At 39.7% G+C, this 19,957-nt stretch overlaps 1 long non-coding RNA gene across 2 annotated transcripts; it reads right to left on the bottom strand.

Annotated features, from left to right (window-relative positions):
• Positions 1-659: 659 nt before the first annotated feature.
• Positions 660-12,004, bottom strand: LOC126817409 (uncharacterized). Of its 2 annotated transcripts, none has more exons than XR_007678997.2 (4): positions 11,775-12,004; positions 2,366-2,534; positions 1,490-1,670; positions 660-861 (listed from the first exon to the last, which is right to left on the bottom strand). It is a non-coding gene; the product is annotated as an uncharacterized LOC126817409 (long non-coding RNA). The 2 variants fall into 2 exon arrangements; XR_008787964.1 differs by lacking the exon at positions 11,775-12,004 and adding an exon at positions 7,990-8,141.
• Positions 12,005-19,957: the final 7,953 nt, after the last annotated feature.

The raw sequence follows: 19,957 nt of genomic DNA, 5'->3' as shown, positions 1-19,957 counted from the left end.
TTTTAGAACTTGGTTCCCCCTTGTTAGTGGTGCAGGGCGGAGTGGTGTCCCCTTGTCAGTGGTCTGGCCATGTAGGTCCTGTGTACACATTGGCGTGCACTTAAAAAATCCCTGGCAGTTGTAATTCAAAAGGTCGAGAGACTGTTTATCCACCACAATAACCCTAACATTTTAATTTTTATCAGAATTTATTCGTGTCTAGTTCCACTCGATATCGCTCCATTTTTACAGATTTAACATCACATTTTGAAATTTGAGCATGTATTATATCTATCTTGCATTTCTAGTTCTTGAGTGAGATGAAGTCGGTTGCTTCAGAGACCAAAAATGACAGAACTAGACACATGTTTTAGACCACATTTCGTTCTTAAGATTTAAGGGGGATTGGATAGACGAGTGGCTGTTATAAAGTCTGTCATTGAGTCAACTGGTGTGGTTTCGATTCCCCGGTTATACGTTACAAGGAGTTGGGTAGCCTGTCCAACCTCGTGGGTTTTCACCGGGTCCTCCCGTTTCCTCCCACTGCTAAAGACCCCTACGGGCAAGCGAATTATTGAAATAAAATTCAACCATATGTTAGTCCCGAAATGACCTAGCTTGTGTCGAGTGGACGTTAAACCCCATTTCTCTCTCTCTTTCTTAAGATTTACTTGCCTTTCCATCAGGATTATTTCCATCAAAAGAATTCAGAAATTCTGCGACGCACTTTTGTTTATTCATGTCGCCGTTTACGTATTTGGGATGTTTGGAAAAATCGTAGGTCTTCTCTATATCATCGATATTAATAACTCCATCACCAGTACTGTCCATTGTTTTAAAAGCGGCTTCAACAAGTTCTTTTCGATGTGCTGACATCCCAGGCTAAAATAAAAGTATTTAAACATTAACGCTAAGTTCGTCATAAAGAATACAAGTCTACTTTTCGAGGCCACATAAGCAGGAGCATAAAGTACTGCAAATTCCCATGTAATACCATAAAGTACTACAATTGCCTGACAAAAAGTAATGCACTTAAACGTAATGCAATACCCCCTAATGATATAACGTAATGTATTCCCTCTAATATAATGCAATTCCCTCTAATGCCATAACGTATTGCAATTCCCTCTAATATAATGCAATTCCCTCTAATATAATGCAATTCCCTCTAATATAATGCAATTCCCTCTAATGACATAAAGTATTGCTATTCCCTCAAATACAATGCAATTCACTCTAATGACATAACGTATTGCAATTCTAATATAATGCAATTCCCTCTAATGACATAACGTATTGCAATTCCCTCTAATGACATAACATAATGCAATTCTCAAGCAGTTTTCTTCAAGTTGACATAAAGTTCATGTCATATTATAATAATAATAATAATATATTGCATTTAATAATGCGCCACATCCACCCAAGTGGTTTCCTTTTTCTTTTCTATGAACCTTACTTGATCTCGTGGGGTGGCTGGGCGATATTTGTGAGGAGGATTGAACATTACCTGCATCATCAGAAGAAATTCTGTAATATTAATCTGTCCACTGCCATCTTTATCAAACTTACTAAACACGTCCTTCAATTCATCCTTTGTCAGATTATTAATACCCAAATTCTGTATCCCTTCTGTAAATTCCTCGGCTGATAACTTCTTATTATCATCGTCATCCATAATCCTCAACCACCTAGAGTAAGCCAGAAACACAGCTATTTTAAAACAGAATCACTCTGCATAAGGCCTCGGACTAACTGGTATCCTTGGGCCCCCATTGCGATGAAGAGTGTGTGGCATGACCAGAAAAGGAAACTAGTTCCATCCTCATCGATGCAAACATGGGTTATTTTATTATGAAAAAAATATGTCCATTTTTTTTTTCAATGGGGACTCTTGGCTATGACTCATCTAGGCATTCGGACCAACTTCGACTGGTTGATCTGAGGCCCAACCCGTCCCAGATTCGCGGGACAATCGGTCGCTAACGTTAAGGTCTGTTCACTTCTATTGCTCTCTTTGCAAATGTTACTTCGATGACTTGTTGGTTTGTATTCGATATTTTATGATTAAGCCTGTCATTGAGTCAACTGGCGTGGTTTCGAATCCCCGGTTGTACGTGACAAGGAGTAGGGTCGCCTGTCCAACCTCTTGGGTTTTCTCCGGGTCCTCCGGTTTCCTCCCACTGCTAAAGACCCCTACGCGCAAGCGAATTATTGAAATAAATTAAACCATATGTTAGTCCCGAAATGACCTAGTTTGTGTCGAGTGGGCGTTAAACCCCATTTCTCTCTCGCTCTCTCGATATTTTATAAGACTATTAATAAGACTAGCAGAGCAAGAATATTAAAGAATGAAGTAGTTCCCAGTGCTTAGATTGTACATTACCTTGTTAGGTTTTTTATGCCTTTTCCACCTCTAGACAAAAACGCCAGCTTTAATTTTCTAACCGGATCAGTCTCTGCCAACATGGCTTTTTTAGCCTTTGCTTTCATCTCATCCTCCAGTTTCGATGGCTCGGCCATTTTATATTATCTTATGGTTGAAAGTAAGTAAACTGTAAAATAAAAAGCAAACAAAACAAACAATTAAATATGTATTAAGCAAGGACTAAATCTGCCTAGTGCAGGTCTTTTCTTGGGCCTGAAATGATATCTAAATTAGTTATTAATAAACATGTCAAGACCACAATCAACTATCGATGGCATCGGATACTTGAGATTTTAACTAGATTTAAACGGCTAAGTCTCGAATATACCAGTGCCCTGGTTACCACTGTGCACACATCTTGTCAAAACTACAAACAATGATAACGTGGCTGAGAATGAAATAATTTGACTGAAATTTTCAATATTTTATTTTTTTTATCATTTATTTTTGAATTATTATAGCAAGAATGGCCAACTCTTTATTAAACTCTTAACTAAAGTATCTTTAATCCCCACATACGTGGGGGAGGGGGGTGGATGGCCGAATGGTTAGCACGCGCGCATAGATCATGAGGCCTGTCATTGAGTCAACTGGCGTGGTTTCGAATCCCCTGTCTGGGTCCTCCGGTTTCCTCCGACTGCTAAAGACCCTACGCGCACGCGAATTATTGAAATAAAATTAAACCATATGTTAGTCCCGAAATGACCTAGTCTGTGTCGAGTGGACGTTAAACCCATTTCTCTCTCTCTCTCTCTCTCTCTCTCTCTCTCCACATACGTTTTCATTTGTTTCTGTTTCAGTTAGATATCTTCTATGGAAAATAAAATCAAGCACAGTGGTAAAGATGGCAGTGGTTATAGTTTAAAGACATGACAAGTGAGGGAAATCCAGAAAGGGAAAGTGGTACCAAGTGTTCGTGGAAGGCTAAGCATATCCAGCCTCGTCCACAACAAATGTCACTGTCGTCGTGCTGTATGAAAGCATATCCAGCCTCGTCCACAACAAATGTCACTGTCGCCGAGCTGTATGAAACGGTTATGTCTAAATATTAAGGCCACCTGCAGATTTCGTCAAGGTCACCAGATGTAACAGCTCTTGCGCTAACCCTAACCCACAATCCTCGGCAACAATTACGTGCCCTATCCCTGTTTACATCTAGTGACCTTGGCGAAATCTACAGGTGGCCTTAGTATTTAGATCTGGCGGTATCGAACGCCGATATGATACAATAGAAACATTTGTTTGGCCAAAATCGATTTGTAATAAGATACAAGGCACAGACATGATATATCGATTTAAAATATCGCGAGGGCGGCCCTAACTCTAGATGGTAAGAACCCCAATCCTATTAAAATACAAATCTATATTTCGTTTCGGTTTTTTTAATGCTTTCGAAGGCCTCTATATACAATATATACATAGATCCTATTTCGTTTCGTTTAAAATTTCGTTTTACTTGTGTTTACTACACTAGGGTCTGGAAGAGTTGTTATATAACTTGCGATCTGGTTGATGTGAGGGATTAGTCAATGAAATGATCTATTCAGTCGAGAACTTTGGGCAGACATTCGTGACGATGGAAAAACATATCAAAGCAAAAGTTGTATTTCCGAATAGCCACTTGAAACGCCGATTTACGTCATGGGGTCAAAAGCACCCCAGTATAAACGGTCAGATCTTCATGTAGTATATTTTACCAATCTGATTAAAATACAGATCTATATTTCGTTTCGTTTTTTTTATACTTTCGATGGCCTACGCGTATGCATCGGGGTTCATGTCAATCAGATTAAAACACAGATCCTATTTCGTTTTGTTTTTTATAGTTCAAAATTTCGTTTTACTGGTCTTACTACACTAGGATCTGGAAGAGTTGTTATCATTGACGTGTTCTAAATGATGTGAGCGAATAGCCAATGAAACGGTCCGTTACGTCCAGCTTTATATATAAGGTGTGTTTTGCACGGAACTGTGGGTAATCCAGTAGTAACATCAATGCTGATTGGTTAATCAAATGTTTGGCGTCATAGGGTCAAAGCCGCTCGTATAACCTCTGACGCGACCCATCGCTACAACTGGTCAGATTTTCATGTAGTGTAGGCCATCGAAAGTATAAAAAAAACGAAACGAAATATAGATCTGTATTTTAATCAGAATGGGGTTCGTCACGCAAACATCATTCGTGTTTAAATACTTTCATTCCAGTCTGGGATGTCAGCACATCGAAAGGGGCTTGTTGAGGCAGCTTTTAAAACAATGGACAGTACTGGTGATGGAGTTATTAATATCGATGATATAGAGAAGACCTACGATTTTTCCAAACATCCCAAATACGTAAACGGCGACATGAATAAACAAAAGTGCGTCGCAGAATTTCTGAATTCTTTTGATCGCAATAATCCTGGTAGAAAGGCAAGTAAATCTTAAGTGGTCCAGTCTTCATTATTTTTGATACAATTACTTAATTCAATACAAACTGTAATGGTATGTTTGACAATTGTGCGTTTGAACCTTTTTAAACTTGCGTAAGGAGTTTTAGACTGTATCAATTGTAGCGTTAAACACAGTTTAACGATACATTTAATTGTAGCTAAGAGAGAGAGAGAGAGAGAGAGAGAGAGAGAGAGTTAAATAACTAAGTGGAATCTGCAGTCAACTAGGTTTTGTTATATCAGTAACCAATTATAATAGAACTTGTCATTTGGTGATGCCAAGCCCATGTTCCATTGTATCCCATTATAAGATGAAGATAATAGTTGCCATGGATGTATATAAGTAACAAACACTATCTATACAAACAATCAATAGTACAATTCCATCGATCTCTACAACACCCGAGATGTTCCAATTCATCATCCTCAACAAACAATCCAACCTCTCCTACGTTATTATCAATAATTTAATCTGTCGTTTTGTTTCATTTAAACAAAAGATATTAACGGTGAAAGTAATAGAATAATGTACATTCCTGTGAGTCAATGGGCATATCGCTAGGTTACTAACTAGGAGGTCCAAGATTCGATCCCTCCTGGTGATGGACCAGAATGTTCTATCGTGACTTTCGTTAAAACTCAATCTGATGTATATTTCGTTTCGTTTCTTTTTTGTACTTTCCATGGCCTCCACTAATATCTAGTGTATCATAGTTTGTATTAACGTGTGCTATGGGGACAGAATTATATTTGAGTTTGTTTTTTCTTCAGATTCCGGCTACTCGGTTATTCAAACAAGAGTTATGCTATGGAACCTCGGTGTTTCGTCATATCGATACGTACCCTCTTAACTTCTATCTGACAGCAACGTTACTTCCTCAGATCCAAGCTACGTGTTTTAATTCGAATTCTTCACGTGCAGTAGGTACATGTACTATGAAACCTCTGGGTTTTGGCATATTATATCGAACAGACACACCCTCTTTGTCTGCCCATGGGCGTTTACCATGACAACTTAAGAACAATATGTATACGGTACATATACTGGGCTCCAAACACGGTACATTCTAGTTGTCAGGTTATATTTCTAGTCACACAGCTATACATGTCCTCCTGTTAACGTCCTACTGTTCTGCTCCTACCGGGCTAATGAAGACGGGCATACGCCATACAAGGTGCTATGAGGGAAACTGTGGCTGCACGGCGGCACAACGACCTACTCTTATATTGAATTCCAACTGTCAAGGGATATTTTACGTGCAAGCCAATGTGTACACCGGACCTGGGTTTTTCGTCCCATCCGAATGACAAAACAGCTAGCTGTCCTTGTCAGGCCCTCCATCCTGAATCACTGGCAAGGGGGGACCACGCCGGAAAATCCCGATGAACTATCTCGGTCAATATAGGGATCGAACACCCGACCTCCAGGCTAGCGAGCCAGCGTCTTACCCACTTAGCATACTTTTAAGAATATATGATAATGCCAGGAGCCTCATTACAACCCAATACATGTATGATTTTATTTTCTCCCTGCTATGCTGTATTGTGGTTCTCCCTTGTCAGTGATGCAGGACGGAGGGGCTGACAAGGAAAGCTGTCTAGTCGTTCGGATGGGACGAAAAACCGAGGTCCCGTGTACACATTGGCGTGCACGTAAAAAGATCCCTTGGCAGTTGGAATTCGATATAAGAGTAGGCCGTAGTGCCGCTGTCCGGGCAAAATTTCCCTCATAGCACACTGTATGGCGTATGCCCGTCTTCATTAGCCCAGGTTAGGAGCAGAACAGTAGGACGTTAAACCCCATTTCATTTCATTTCATTTCATTTCTATGCTTTATTGAACGCTTCATACACATCAACAGTCAAAACAGGTCATAAATCAATTTTGTTAGTACCATTGAAAGTATATCACCTGAATTCGTAGAACATCTAAATTCAAACATATTTATTTAAATAATTGCTTGGTCGGTGGATCAGATGCAACCCTTTCGTCAAACAGTGCGCGAAACGCATCGTTAACGAGGTATTTTATTTCAGAATTGGATATCGAAGCCATACATTTTTCATTAAATATCTTTCGTTTCTCTACGTGAACATCTTCCAGCAAGGAAAATGAGTTACTGGCTCTGAACAACCTGATCGACCACAAGGTTTACAGAACAGTGCTGCCGGATTGTCACTCGCACAAATATCCGTGAACATATTACCCCCACGGTGGCTAAGTGGGTAAGATTTTGGCTCGCTAGCCTGGAGGTCGGGTGCTCGATTCCTGCATTGGTCGAGAAAGTTCGGTGGTCCTGAGAAAGACAGCTGTCTAATCGTGCGGATGGGACGAAAAACCGAGATCCCGTGTGCATATTGGCGTGCACGTAAAAGATCCCTTGACAGTTGGAATTCGATATAAAAGTAGGCCGTAACGTCGCTGTCCGGGTAAAATTTCCCTAATAGCACACTGTATGGCGTATGCCCGTCTTCATTAGCCCAGTCGGGGCAGAACAGTAGGACGTTAAACCCCGTTGCGTTTCATTTCAATCGTTATCTAGATATATTGGTTATATACTTGTGTTTGTTTCGTATTACATCACCGTCAACGTTTTATGACCGACCTTAAACCGCCAGGAAATGTGGTAAACGAATTTCGGGCGCTGTTGATTGATCTGACTACTTTTTTCATTCAGCTTTTCATTTCTGTTTTTCTTTTCTTTTATCCTTTCTCTTTTAACCCCTTTTAAATCTGAACTATGTGGATTATGGGTTAGGGTTAGGGTTAGTGCCCATTAACTAGGGTTAGGGTCTTTGTGAAAAACGGGTCGCCCAAAAAAGAAGTCAGATCAGATAACAATGCCGAATTTCGATCGTCTGCTGGATATTACCTGTGTCTGTTTTGTGTTACGTCATTTCATTCAAATAACCCAAGTTAAATATTAAACTAATTCCTCAAAGTGAAGAACCTCGTGGGTTTTCCCCGGGTCCTCCGGTTTCCTCCCACTGCTAAAGACCCATACGCGCAAGCGAATTATGTAAATAAAATTAAACCAAATGTTAGTCCCGAAATGACCTAGTTTGTGTCGAGTGGACGTTAAACCCCATTTCTCTCTCTCTCTCTCTCTCTCAAAGTGAAGATCTCTCCGCTGCATAATGTATAACTTACCTTTAAATAAATAGTCCCACACAAATTAAAAACAAAGTCAGCTACACCACGGTGTTGCTTCAATAAAGAATAAAATCCTCTCCTGTCTACAGATTCACCTATGTATGAAGATATTCCAGCAAATGAACTGAACAAATCACAGTTAATTGATTCGAGAAACAATGTGTTACACTTGATTAACCAGTCGTGTTATTCGTTGTTTCTCGAACAAAATGGATGACTGCTGTAGTTTGATAATAGACAATATACTCGACAAGACATACGTGTAGCAAGAAACAATACATGAACACAGTAAGATCAATGAAGGCGAACGGTTGAGCACGGTATGGATTAACGGTATATGAATATCCAGTTACATACGGTCAATATAAAAAATAGAATTTTAATGCAATGAATGTAATGGGGCTTAACGTCCTAGTGTTCTGCACCGACTGGGATAATGACGACGGGCATACCGCATACGCCATGCAGTGTGCTATGACAAACATTTTACCCAGATAGCGCCGCTACGGCCTACATTTATTTCCAATTCCTACTGTGGTGAGGGGTTTTTTTATGTGTACGCCCATATATACACGAGGCCTCGGTTTTTAGTTCCATCAGAACGAAGATACGTTGTCCCTGACAACCACTGACAGGGGAAGCAGTCCCCGAAGCACGCCACCGTGGCTCCTGGAACTAATGGGGAAAAACTAACCCTAAAAACAACAGTAAATGGATACCGTTCTTTTACAAGAATGCCAATTTGCCCATCATCACTACAATCCATACGAAACTTAGGCTGTCTGTCTTCAGTTAGCTCCGCTTGAGAACAGACACTAAACTAGTTGACCGACATTTTAAGTCTTAAATCGACGATTTTAGTCGAAAATACTAAGTAAACTTCGAGAATTTTGCGAAGTATGTATTCTGCTTCCATTTAATGGTGGCGTGGTTTCTAATCCCCGGCTGTACGTGACAAGGAGTAGGGTTGCCTGTCCAACCTCGTGGTTTTTCTCCGGGTCCTCCGACTGCTAAAGACCCCTACGCGCAAGCGAATTATTGAAATAAAATTAAACCATGTGTTAGTCCCGAAATGACTTAGTTTGTGTCGAGTGGACGTTAAACCTTTCTCTCTCTCTCTCTCTCTCTCTCTCTCTCTCTCTCTCTCTCTCTCCATTTAATGGAATTGAATAGGTTTATTTAGTCTTTGTGTGTATGCCAGATGTGAAACGGAGTAGAACCAGAGATTTATTCTCGAAGTATGAAGTAGATGGACCTCTGTGTGCAGAATGCACTACAATCATCCGCTTATGGAGATACTGAGTTAATCCACTATGCTAGAGCGTGTGAATTTTATGAATGATATGTATTCCCTAAACTAAAAGTTCTATGATTTTCATCACGGAACGTCTTCGGTTTCACAAACATTGATGTTTCTGATTAACCCAAATGTGAGATAGAAGGGTGGGTGGGTATAGATTGTTTATAACGGACATAAGGGCACTTGTTACTTGGTTGGATTCTCTTGAGGAAATCAACATTATCAAACATACATTAAATACATTACTACGTTGTAAAGTTGAAGTTAAAGTAGCTAAGTCTCTAACTCAATATCATCCAAAGTCTTCGACATTGAAAACGCGAACGAATTATTTATCAAAAATCAACATTTTACCATTGGCACCATAATGCGTTTCAGCGCTATTTATTACAAGGGACTCGTAGAAACAGGCTAGACACATTCCACAAGTCATGTTAAAGGGTGACGTCATATTCTTATCTGGAGAGCATGCGCAATAAATACTATCGGTGTAGACTAGAATACCCAGAAGCTATAGATTGCCATTCGATTGAGACTTCAGGCGTATTTCGCAGAACATAACTGATTAGAAATTAGAGTAAAAACAGAAACGATTGAATGTAAATCAGTTTATATACATTCATATTATATTATTATATGCGTGGCGACCCATTTGTTTCAATTTCTAGGTCCCAAATATTAGCGATTTAACTCCTGTAATTGTTACTATTTTAAACATAAATGAAATGAAATGAAATGGGGTTTAACGTCCTACTGTTCTGCTCCTAAACTGGGCTAATGAAGACGGGCATACGCCATACAGTGTGCTATGCGGGAAATTTCGCCCGGGCAGCTACGCTACGGCCTACTCTTATATCGGATTCCAACTGCCAAGGGTTCTTTTACGTGCACGCCAATATGTACACGGGACCTTGGTTTTTTTGTCCCATCCGAACGACTAGACAGCTGTCCTTGTCAGGCCCTCCGTCCTACATCACTGACAAGGGGAAACCACGCAGCTAACAGTATATAAATAATGTATCCTACAGTAAATGTATGTATAAACACACTTAAAATCCATTCCGATTGTCGAGAACTTTTAACCGCACATGGACGAAGGACCGGACAAAGATAGCACGGAAAAGTGCCCCCGGCAGTTTGAATACGAAATAATGTCCCTCATAGCACAGTGTATGGCGTATGCCCGTCATCATTAGCCCAGCTCAGAGCAGAATAGTAGGACGTTAAATCCCATTCCATGTCTTTTTATTTTAAGCGCACATAGGCCTACTAAGATTTTATCTGGTGGGCATCGGTCTTCGCTCGATGGAAACAACTAGGCATACCCCGGCTTGAATAGCGCGTTGGTTTATAACAATGCCGATTTCAGGTATTTATTCTTGGGTTTTCCCTGATATATTCAGAAAATCATGATGACATAAATGATTCTTCATAGCTCATTTTTACTGTTATTTGTATGACGTCACTATTTTACGTAACGTAAAACAAAGCAAAGTAAAACGTAAATCAGCCACCGTAGGAAATGAAATGAAATGAAATGGGGTTTAACGTCCTACTGTTCTGCTCTTATACTGGGCTAATGAAGACGGGCATACGCTATACAGTGTGCTATGAGGGAAATTTTGCCCGGGCAGCGGCACTATCGCCTACTCTTATATCGGATTCCAACTGCCAAGGGATCTTTTACGTGCATTCCAATGTATACACGGGACCTCGGCTTTTCGTCTCATCCGAAGGACTAGACAGCTGTCCTTGTCAGGCCCTCCGTCCTGCATCACTGACAAGGGGGAACCACGAGCCACCGTAGGACTTTGCTATTTCGTTTTCATATTTCTTAAGACTTGAAACTATATTAATTTATTCATTATTATTAAATCTGTCAAGCATATTTAATTTTCATAATTGCCTGAGACGTGTTCATTAAAAATATATATATAATTTAGGACGAAAACAAAAAAATCTATCCTTTTGTAAAGAACAAAAAAGGCCTGAAACCCACAAGTCAGAAATTACAAATAAATCTGGTAGAAGTCCGTTAAATAAATCAAAACTAGATCAAAATTTAATGTTTAATCAAAATCATCGAGAGAAAATGTCACGTCAAGTTATTGCTATCAACAGAAATGAATTATCTTCTCACGTTTCTGAGGGTTGTATGGCCGAATGGTCAGCGTGTGCGCGTTGTATCATAAGTTCTGTCATTGAGCCAACTGGCGTGGTTTCGATTCCCGGTCGTACGTGACAAGGAGTTGGGTCGCCTGTCCAACCTCGTGGGTTTTCTCCGGGTCCTCCGGTTTTCCCCCACTGCTAAAGACCCCTACGCGCAAAATAATTATTGAAATAAAGTTAAATCATATGTTAGTCCCGAAATGACCTAGTTTGTGTCGAGTGGACGTTAAACTCCATCTCTCTCTCTCTTTTTTTCTCACGTTTCAAAGAAAACACAAAGATAGAATCAAAAAATCAATCATAGGTAACTTACCGATTTTATTAAAATGGTTGACTTGGATAATAATCCAGATTTAATTACAAAATTCACCACTCGTTAATAGGAGTTTTATCCCAACTGAGAATTCGATACAGTCTGCTTTAGAATAGGTTACATCAGAGACAGTATAGATCCATCCACTCGGTACATCCAGGCGATTCTTAGATTCTTCACAGATCGTCTTTTATCGCTCTATCGATTTAATGGTCATCTTGGATAAACTACCGGTCATGCGCAATTAACCGAGCTGCTTATTGATTGATAAGATGTTTGCACCTGTCCTGAACTAAAATATTTCATTCGTCTTGATTATGTACATACTAAACTGAGGCTGTCTGTCTACAGCTAGCTCCGCCTGAGCAAAGACTCTAAGCTAGTTGGCCGACATTTTAAGTAATAAATCGACGATTTTAGCTGAAACGCTATGCATACTTCGAGAATTTTGAGACGTGTTTATTTCGTATCCATTCAATAAAATTGAAAAGGTTTATTTGTTCTTGGTGTGTATGACAGATGTGAAACGGAGTAGAGCCCCATTAAAAAATAGTAAATTAATTTTTGGATATGGCGTCCATTTAGGGCAGAGATCTATTCTGAAAGTATGAAGTGGATAGATCTCTGTATACAGAATGGAATCCCATTTCACAAAACACACTTAAATTGTATTTTCCAGTTATAAGTAACTTATTGTGTGTTACCTTTCGATAATAACACAAGAGAGAGAGAGAGAGAGAGAGAGAGAGCGAGAGAGAGAGGGGGTGGGGTCTAACGCCCACCCGACACAAACTAGGTCATTTCGGGACTAACATATGGTTCAATTTTATTTCAATAATTCTTTTAGCAGTGGGAGGAAACCGGGAGACGGGGACAAAACCCACGAGGGTGGACAGGCGACCCTACTTCTTGTCACGTACAACTGAGGAATTGAAACCACGCCAACTGACTCAAAGACAGACCTTATGATACAACGCGTAAGCTTTAAACCTAGTTTGTGTTGATTGAACATTAAACACCATTTCGGGACCTACTGGCCCAGCTCCGTAATTACTGAACCACCGTGGGTCCCTTGAGCAAGAAGAACCACCGTGGGTCCCTTGAGCAAGATGAACCACCGTGAGTCACTCGAGCAAGAAGAACCACCGTGGGTCACTTGAGCAAGAAGAAGCACCGCGGGTCCCTTGAGCAAGAAGAACCACCGGGGGTTCCTTGACCAAGAAGAATCACCGCTATTGTGACCAGTATTCTTTGTTTGTCCAAATTATACAAAAGATGAAAGAAAAACCCAATAATTAAAACATGAGTGCGGAAACACACCTTGATAGAAATGGAGTTGTCATTTATTGATTTCTCATTCTGAAAGGGGATCACCTGGCTAAGTGGGTAAGACGCTAGCTCGCTAGCCTGGAGGTCGGGTGTTCGATCCCTGCATTGGCCGAGAAAGTTCATCCAGATTTTCCGGCGTGTCTAGTCGTTCGGATGGGACGAAAAACCGAGGTCCCGTGTACACATTGGCGTGCACGTAAAAGATCCCTTGGCAGTTGGAATTCGATATAAGAGTAGGCCGTAGTGCCGCTGTCCGGGCAAAATTTCCCTCATAGCACACTGTATGGCGTATGCCCGTCTTCATTAGCCCAGGTTAGGAGCAGAACAGTAGGACGTTAAACTCCATTTCATTTCATTTCATTTCATTTCATTTCATTTCATTCTGAAAGTGTCATCTCGTTTTGGCTCATTACACCAGACGTTATCATCCAGCTGTTCTTAAAGGTCACCGGAAAAGCTTCATAATTTTTTTTTTTAATATTGCAAGTAATCATGTCAACATATCCTTTCTATAAGTATAACACGAACCCGAATGTCAATATAACCTGCAACAGGTAAATTTCAACGTTAGTAATTAATTTCCGCCGTTCTCCGTGAGTAGTCACAACTTTCCGTCAATAATAATCCATGACGTCATATTAGTCCTTCTGCTAATAGAAATATAGACTCGAATATGAGCAGAAGGACAAAAGGGTTATCGTAAATAACCGACATGTTTCGAATGAATAGGTTGCTGGTCCGTGTGAACGTGAGACCTAAGAAGGTTGTTATCGACTAGGTTGATCGATCTGTTTGGTCGTGTTACTAATATCCAAAGAACAAAACCATTGATGCGTCCATAGCAACAGGAAAAACATACAACATACCAAGTGAATAGACATAGATTTGAGCATAGATTGAAGATGATAATAAATATGTGAAATCAAATAATCACAAGTCGAGTGTGAGAGGTACATGGCTACTGCTTCTATTTTAAGTTTTATATTTGATCCATGTCAACTGGAGCATTCAACATCGAAATTAAATAAAATGGGGTTCAACGTCCTACGCCATACAGTATGCTATGAGGGAAATTTTGCCTGGGCAGCAGTACTATGGTTTACTCTTATATCGAATTCCAACTGTCAAGGAATCTTTAATGTGCACGCTAATGTGTACACAGGACCTCGGTTTTTCGTCCTATCCGAACGACTAGACAGCTGTCCTTGTCAAGCCATCCTTCCTGCATCACTGACTGAGCAAAACAGTAGGACGTTAAACCCCATTTCATTTAAGGTAGATTAAAAACGTTGATTTCACCAAGTTTCCAAAAAGGCCTGTACGTGATAAGGAGTAGTCTGCCTAACTTCGTGGGTTTTTCTCTATGCTCTCCGGATTCTACCCTCTTGTAAAGACTCCTACCCGGAAGCGAATTTTTAAATATATATATATATATATATATATCATATGCTATTCCGGAAGAATGAACTGGTTTGTGGCAAGTGGACCTCTCTTCCTCTCTCTCTCTCTCTCGTTGAGAGTCATGTACTCTACCATCAATAATAATGCCTCTGATTACCAGGCGTTGATCCAATGGGAGGGGGGCGGCGCACCCGGTGCACGCCCCCACCCCCTATTTTTGGCGGTGGCGAACAATTTGCGGGAAAGGAGAACAAAAATACTTAAAAATGGTAGTGATCCCCGTCGTAATTTACTCCGAAACGAGTGGGTTGGTGACTTGGTTGATTGCCCGTCAGTCCGCCTAAGGAGGGCCGGGCTTCGCACGCCCCCCCCCTTATTTCTGAAAATCCTGGATCCGCCCCTGACTACAGTCAATTCTATTCAGAAGCAGACCCGACTCGGTCCATAAAACCCTTTAGGGATTTAACCAATCTGATTAAAACACCGATCCTATTTCGTTTCGTTTTTTTATGTCGTTTCACTTGTCTTTACTACACTAGGATCTGTAAGAGTTGTTATCATTGACGTGTTCTGAATGGTGTGAGGAATTAGCCAATGAAACGGCCTGTTACGGCGTGTTTTGCACGGAACTGTGGGTAATCCACTAGTAACATCAACGCTGATTGGTTAATCAAATGTCTGACGTCACAGGGTCAAAAGCCGCTCGTATGACCTCTGACGCGACCTTTCGCTACAACCGGTCAGATCTTCATGTAGTGTAGACCATCGAAAGTATAAAAAAAAACGAAACGAAATATAGATCTGTATTATAATCAGATTTGGGATTTAACATATGGTAAAGATGAGAATGGGTGGCAATCTATAGAATTAGAGGAAATGAAATGAAATGGGGTTTAACGTCCTACTGTTCTGCTCGTATGCTGGGCTATTGAAGACGGGCATACGCCAAACAGTGTGCTATGAGGGAAATTTTGCCCGGGCAGCGGCACTATCGCCTACTCTTATATTGGTTTTTCGTCTCATCCGAAGGGCTAGACAGCTGTCCTTGTCAGGCCCTCCGTCCTGCATCACTGACAAGGGGGAACACCGCCGAAAAATCTGGATGAACTTTCTCGGCCAATGCAGGGATCGAACACCCGACCTCCAGGCTAGCGAGCCAGTGTCTTACCCACTTAGCCAAGTGATCCCCATATAATTAGAGTCATTATGTTGAGATGACAAATGGTTTATTATAATATCATATAGTAATATAGAAATCAGATTAACTAATATACAATAGTACAACGATTAAAACGAGATCTAGAGATAATTAACATTAATATGTAAAAATAAATAAGAGAAGAACTAGTGTTTGGGATCTGTATGAAATTTTACAATTTGTACAATTATATAATCAACGATGTCAATTGTTGTAAGACATTCTGATTAAAACATGGATCCTATTTCGTTCCGTTTTTTTATAGTTCAAAATTTCGTTTTACTTTTTTTCACTACACTAGGATCTGGAAGAGTTGTTATATTACCGCGTTTTGGTTGGTGTGAAGGATTAACCAATGAAACGGTCTGTTACGGCAATTTTTTGGCATGATGTGCACTGAACTGTGGGTAACCCACTAGTAACATCAACGCTGATTGGTTAATGAAATGTCTGACGCGACCTTCCACTACAACTTATCAGATCTTCATGTAGTAGAGACTATCAAAAGGATTAAAAAAAACGAAACGAAATATAGATCTGTATTTTAACCAGACTGGGTTGATGACGTTAGTCCTAATACTTAGCCTCAGCTTAATGGCTGTGATGCTACAGCCATTTAACATTGAATTCAATGGGCAAATAATTGCTAGTCTGAGTTCACATACGATGTTCGGGTTATCAGAACAATAACTCATGGTTATTAATATGAACAGATTAACTGTTGATATAATGAGGATTTAAGATCATATGAAAACACCTATAATAAGTTACAATAAACTAAATATAATACAAAATACCGTGGACGGATTACTACAAACAATAAATAATAAAAGAGTGACATATTCATAGATTTATTACAGGATTTCTTTAAAGATACATTCCCGCGTACAAACTGGGTGATTTGAATATATTTTCAAACTAATTAATTTATCATAAATTTGCTTCAAATCCTTTTTAAAACATTGTAATTGTCAGGGAATACCCCTGTTATAAAAAATCGATCAAAAGAGGTCATGTTTGTGTCACGTGACTTACTTCTCTCGGTAACTAGCAACGGGCGCGAATTCATTGCATATACAAGACGATGTTGTCTTTAATTGGTGACTATTTATTACAAATATCGGAGCCCAATAAATTCTCGGATTATCAACTGCCCATGTTTTGTTCCGTGTTTTTTTTTAACTCAGAAACTGTGGTACTATCAGGTTTATCAACATATACATCAAACGCTCACTAACGCTGGGCGATTAGTTGTGCGTGCTACCTTTGACGTCACTCGAGCAGACATCACTAATCGTCGGGTTGCCGGTTAGGGAAACCCTTACAATTTTGTCCTGTATGCACTCCATGGGTGTTTTTCATGGAATCTGGTATTTTTCTAGTAAGATTGGATGTTTCTACTTTCCATATATACCAAAATTGCCGTACTTTTATTGGAAATAACCACCCGATAAATACTTTTCTGGGAAAGTATCTTTAAATAGATAAATGTGACTATATAAATTTTAAATGATTTGATAAGAAACAGTAATTCGATATAAAACTATCAAGGCGACTTCATTAAAAGGCATAACAGAAAATGCTGCATTTACTCCTTAATTAACAAACGAATTATTCTTTATTTTTTTTGGGGTGCAACACGGGCGGGATAGGGTCCGTAGACATCATTAAAATGAATAACAGAGAATGTTGAATTTAATTAACAGACCAATTATTCTTTAATTTATTGGGGTGCAACAGGGGCGGGTTGGGGGCCGCAAGACTGGGGGCCCCTATTCTACCGGGGATCCGGGTTGGATTTCTCACCCGCCCCTCTCCGCCCGGGAGTGAGAATGTTTTGAGAAGCAAAACTATCTGTAAATGGTGCTTTCTAGAGTTTTTCCTGGATACCAAACTTCCACAGACTACAACGGATAATAGTAAGAAATAACTCCAATTAGATATCGAATTTTCTTTTTTACATTATTATACTTAGGACTAAAAAGGGCACCAAAACTACGAGAGAAAAATTCATTTTCTTAGGGCCTCGCAGACTCCTTCTCAGTTCATCCAAGCGGGTGCAAAATAAGAGTGCATCATTAAAGCTTCTTCCCCAATTCAAATGTTAATTCACAAGAAAATACGAAAATCTTAAAGGCATATTTTAAAAAAAGACACAATTATTCAGATTGTTAAAAATAGTGTGAACGACTTCTTGAATTTATGCGCAAAAAGTGACAAAGGTCAAGGTCATGCTCGGGGCTGGGGTGGCTGGGTGTTATTGCTACGATTATTTTATTGCTGTGTTTGAGTTGTGGAAGAGATGGTTGGAGGGCACTCGGCAAACCTCGGCAGATTCCGTTACTCTACGTCTAGCCTCGGCTGTATGACGAAGTCCGCCATCCCGGATTACCAACGGCGTTGCCCATGACGACGCCTTTGAAAAATGTTTTATCATACAAATATTTCTAAGCTGAAGCTGTTTTCCTTTCAAGTTTATCCAATTTTCTTCAAACAAGGACAAATTTGCACTGAAAATTCTACCCACGCTTCGAACGAAGCAATTTTGATAACTTTTTTTTAAAAGCGGCAAGTTTTTCTAATAAGTAAACTGGTGCCGCATCGCAATTGTATAGGCGTAGGTACATATCACTTGCCGTAATACAGCCGAGGTTAGATGTAGGGTACTGGAATCTGCTGAGGTTTGCCGAGTGGGTTGGAGGGTTGTCCTTCACGCAATATGCATCTGGGCTAGTAACTTTAGTAACGTATTGTATCGGCTCTGCTCTCTACTACGTTACTGCTGCGTGCTCATGCAACTAATATGAAAATAAGGCTTTTCCCCCGCCTCGTTTCTAAGGTTATTTTTGATTCCTTACCCTCAATTTTTCACCGTGATTCTTCTTTGATCGCCAAAAGGAATCATTTCTTGCCACACCCGACACAAATTTATAAAAATCCAACACCATTTTCATGTAGAATTGTGCGATACAAAAACAAAAACAACTTTCATTTGAATTGGTTGCCATTATCAAACTCACGCTCAACCAATATTCCAAATTTAGGAATGGAATTTTACCGTAAACGTTGTAGAGAGGAGATCAGATACAATACGTTACTAGAGTAACTACATGTGGGCATGCTGGCACTTGTCGCGAATGTCACTATGGATAGGGGAACATAAAAAATCATTCAAGGCCACTCTAAAATAACCCTGACGCGGTTAGAAATGACTTCCCCTATTATAACGACTTATTAAAACGTCTGAAAGGTACTGACTGACTTTCTTATTATGACGGACTTATCAACACACCTTAACGGTACTGACTGACTTCCTTATTATGACGGACTTATTAACACACCTTAACGGTACTGACTGACTTCCTTATTATGACGGACTTATTAACACACCTTAACGGTACTGACTAACTTCCTTATTCCGTAGAATTTTGTCCCAAACGAAACATTAAAACGTAACACTTAATTAGATCCCGTCCAATACAATATTTAAAATCATGACTTTAATATTCACAATATACAATCCATTGAAATGTATCTACGATACTGTCCAAAAACAGAACCGTAGCCGCAACGTAAAATGCATCGCTCCAGGATATTTGGAGCTTTCATTGAGTTTTCACATGGACCCACTTTCGATTTCAACATTCTGCTGTTGTATACACTGAATTTAAATCCAAACGTTGAATAAAGTTACAGTCCTAATTTAATCTCCCGGGTTCATTAGCCCAGTCAGAGCAGAAAAGTAGGACGTTAAACCCCATTTTATTTCCTAATATAATTTGTGAAACGCCGAACAGAAAATCGAGTAGTGTGCGGTGGAGATGTGAACTTGTTATCTATGAAGAAATATTAAAGGGCTATTTACACAGGGTCGGAGATAATTTTATCAAAAGGCTTCTCTATTTTGTAATAACAGCTTTAATCTGAAAATAAAAAAAATAAATAAATTAAATATATACTGAAATTGTAACTGCGGTACTATTTGTAACCAGGGTATTATACCCAAAAGCTGACATGTTTCCTATTTGTAACCAGGGTCTTATATCCAAAAGACGATATGTTTCCTATTTGTAACCTGGGTCTTATACCCAAAAGACGATATGTTTACTATTTGTAACCGGGCCCAAAAAACAATATGTTTACTATTTGTAAAACCCGATACAATTTTTGAAGTCACTCATACACTTGAAAACCCTTGTTCGGGATTGCTGTTCAGCCAATATTTTTAGGAATGCTGTTTAAACCAGCATCGACT

The sequence above is a fragment of the Patella vulgata genome, chromosome 4, assembly GCF_932274485.2.
Source record: "Patella vulgata chromosome 4, xgPatVulg1.2, whole genome shotgun sequence".
NCBI lineage: Eukaryota > Metazoa > Mollusca > Gastropoda > Patellidae > Patella > Patella vulgata.
The sequence above is the reverse complement of the archived record's forward strand: the minus strand, read 5'-3'. Positions and strand labels throughout refer to the sequence as shown.